Consider the following 3824-nt stretch of genomic DNA (forward strand, 5'->3'; position numbering starts at 1 on the left):
TAGGTCATTGTGATCTGTTCCCCCTTTCTCCTTTCCCCTTCCCCTCCTGGTATCACTATTCTCATTATTGGTGATGAGGGGTTTATCTGTCCGGGATTCCCTATGTTTCCAGTTCTTATCTTTACCCGTGTACATGCTCTGGTCTAGCCAGATTTGTAAGGTAGAATTGGGATCATGATGCGGGGAGGTGGGGGAAGCATTAAAGAACTAGAGGAAAGTTGTACGTTTCATAGGTGCTATGGTACACCCTGACTAGCTGGTCTCTTCCTTGTGACCCTCCTGAAAGGGAATGACCAATTGTCCACAGATGGGCTTTGGGTCTCCAATCTGCACTCCCCCTCATTCACAATGATGATTTTTAGTTCTGGTCTTTGATGCCTGATACCTGATCCTATTGACACCTCATAGAATGGCATCACACAGGCTGGTGTGCTTCTTCTACGTGAGCTTTGTTGCTTCTCAGTCAAATGGCCACTTGTTTATCTTCAAGCTTTTAAGATCCCAGACGCTATATCTTTTGATAGCCCGGCCCCATCAGCTTTCTTCACCACATTTGCTATGCATCCATTTTGTCTTCAGTGATTGTGTTGGGAAGCTGAACATCACAGAATGCCAGGTTATTAGAAGTGTTCTTGTGTTGAAGGAGTACTTGTACAAGCCCATTGTCCGTCTGCTACCATAATACTAAACCTATAAATATAGGTACATAGATCTATTTCCCTATCATTATAGATATAAATATATTTACATATATACATGCCTGTGTTTAGACTTCTATAAATGCCCCTTGCCTCCTAGTTATGTTCTCTATTTCCTTTTACTTTCCTTTTGTCCCACTATCATGCTCAGCCTTCATTCGGATTTCAGTAATTCCTCTCCATTACATTGCCCTTGATCAAGCCCTACCAGGCCTCCTACACCCTCCTTGTCATCGATTTTAGATCACTTGTTCCCTTGTCCCTGGGTTTGTTAACATCCACTTCCTTTCCCCACTTCCCCTCTTCCATGTCCCACTCAGAACCGTTGGTCCTGTTGTTTTCTCCTCTGGATTGTTTATCCCACTTATCTTATCTAGATAGACATGCAAAGACAATAATAAGCACAAAAACAAAACAAAGTAAAACAAATCAACAAAAGAAAACAAACAACAACAACAAAAATCAATGACAGAAAAGAAATGCCTATAAATAGTTCTAGGGCTGTTTGTTGACCTTTAGGCATGTTTTCCAGTCAAGTCTGATGGGGTGCCATGCCCTGGCCCCAAACTCTATATTTGGTATTCCCAGGGGACTTCATCGCTTTGCTCCTTTTGCTGCTCTGTTGCAAGCCCTTAGCGTTTCACTCCAGTGTGGTGGGATCAGATAGGGCACAATCCCCGAACTGTGCCTTCAGTGTTGTCCCTAGTAGCGCTATGGGTCAGTGAGGGATGTCTTGTCTTGTGGTGGGGCCGGCCCTATGGTCCTCTATGTGCATCAAAAGAATTTCTTAAAAGCATACATTCCCTTGCATATTTCCAAACAATATGTATACTCTCATATTAAATAGTTGAAAGAATTTAATTTCTGAAATAGGATATTGGTGGGGAAAAAACTGTTATATCATCTAAGAAACATTATCCAATGGGAACAACATTCCAAGTAATTTGAGGTTCATAATCATTCATTTAACACATAAGTAAGTTCTTCAATAGTCAGAATTTTTACATCATCTTTACCATTCAACTCATATTTCCATCCAGTTTCTCTGTAGACTTACTTATTTGTTTTCTTTAAGACAATATATTTTATGCTTATGTGTTTCCACTAACCATCCTATCAAACTTTTCTGCCAAAGAACACATCTATAATTTGGATTATCAAAGTTTTTTTATTTTTTAAGACTCTAAAGTATTCAAGATTTACTGTAGATCAAGTTAACATTGAATAGAACACAATGGATCAAAATAGCACAGATTTTTATCAATGAATAGATAAAAACTAAATACAATTTTATTGGTTATATTTAGAAGAAGCCAGCTGGACTCAGTTCAGATGATCCAATTTTGTTGGCAACATCTAAACGCATTAGAGTCAGGAGGCAGTTGAATGCACACCTTCTTCTTGCTGTCAGGTCTGATCAAGGTGTTGGGTTTGACTACGTCAATGTCATGGAGCTTCTTCGCAGCCTCTTTGATCTGGTGCTTGTTGGTCTTGACATCCACGGTGAACACAAGTGTGCTGTTATCCTCAGTCTTCTCTGTGGCTGATTCTGTGGCCTGGGGGAACTTGATGATGCAGAGCGATCAAGCTTGTTGCTCCTGGGGGTGCTCTTCTGAGGGTGTTTGGGCTGCCTTCTTAGCCTGTGTCATGGGCAGCTGGGAGGTGGGTGACATGTGGATCTTCTTTTTGTGGCTGTGGGTGGCTTGCAGCCTGGCCTTCTGGGCCTGTTAAGCTTTGGTTTGGCTTCAGCATTGGAAAGGGCAGGGGCTTCCTTCTTTGTATTCTATGCCAACTTTGTAAAAAGAGTTACATTTCAATAAGTAGACATTGCATATAAATATTCATCTTTAGGGGAGCAGATTACCAGGCCTTTCACCCTCAGAGCGTTACATGGGTTCAGACTGCCAGACTGCCAATTAGTAGATGAGCACTTAATCACTGAGCAGCATCTGGAAAGGGGAAGGCAACATTGGAACGCTGATGAAGTTTGGGGGTCTGGCTTACATCCGGTCCTTCGATGCAGATGTTTAATTATGATTGGGTAAGGATTATGGTATGATGGCTTAGAATTGTGCAACCAACAGGGTGTGGGCACAACAGTTTTGAAGAGTCTTAGAAGGTCAAGTCATTGGATATCTTGTTTACTGGAAAGTTAAGCAGTTTTTAAATGGTTTTACCAGATGTTCTTAAATGAACTACAAAGTTCCTGTTTCAAGGCAAGAGTATTCTAGGAAGGGAATACTGAACCCATATTGATGACGCCAGTGGGAGAGTTACGTTTGTGTCGACAGTAAGCTGTGTGAGTATTGATGGTTCTCAGTTTTCTTCCAGAAATATCCTAGGCATAAACATGCATGGACACATTTAAGAAATATGATATCTTACCTCTACATTTTTGTGGCAGAAACTGTGGAGGAGATAGTCCCTAAATATGACTATTCATTCTGGCTTTTGCTCTGTGGGTCTATGTGGTATAATTTTTCCAGAGTATGCATATTTTAAATTTTAATCTTCTGTGTGGAATGGAATTATTATTTGAAATATTCTACTAGTATTTTTTTCTTCAGTGATCTTTAGCAAAACATGTGGGGCACATTTTCATTTTTTTTCTTTTCTGTTCTACCAAAGAGCACTATTTTAGGGCTATGGGTCCAGGGATGAGAAATAATTAATCCATGCTGTTGGGGGAGAAATGACCCCAAATTCAAATATACTTTTAGTTAATCTTAAACAGGACAAAGACAAAAATTGATCATCTGGATAAGGCCAGAGGATTCATGGCCATGTTGCTAATTAGAGGACATAGAAAACAAAGAACATTCATCAAAGAATCATGATTGGCGGCAAATCGTTCCATCGTGATCCCAGCTAGCCTGTGGAAGACGCAAAAGGACTGTGGTTGGGAGACACCACCACTGCAGGGTAGCAAAGCTACAGGACTGTGTGTTAGACAGGGTTCTCTAGAGAGATAAAACCAAATTGCTGATAATTTAATATGCTTCTTTATAAATATAATTAGATATATAACAAGAAATGAACTGTTAATCATATACAGATAAATATATAATACAAGAAATGAACAGTTAAATTATAAAGCAGTACAAATGGCTCAGTGCAACTCACTCC

This window comes from Echinops telfairi, unplaced genomic scaffold (genome assembly GCF_000313985.2).
Source record: "Echinops telfairi isolate 266 unplaced genomic scaffold, ASM31398v2 ScPeMD7_40;HRSCAF=151, whole genome shotgun sequence".
NCBI classification, from domain to species: domain Eukaryota; kingdom Metazoa; phylum Chordata; class Mammalia; order Afrosoricida; family Tenrecidae; genus Echinops; species Echinops telfairi.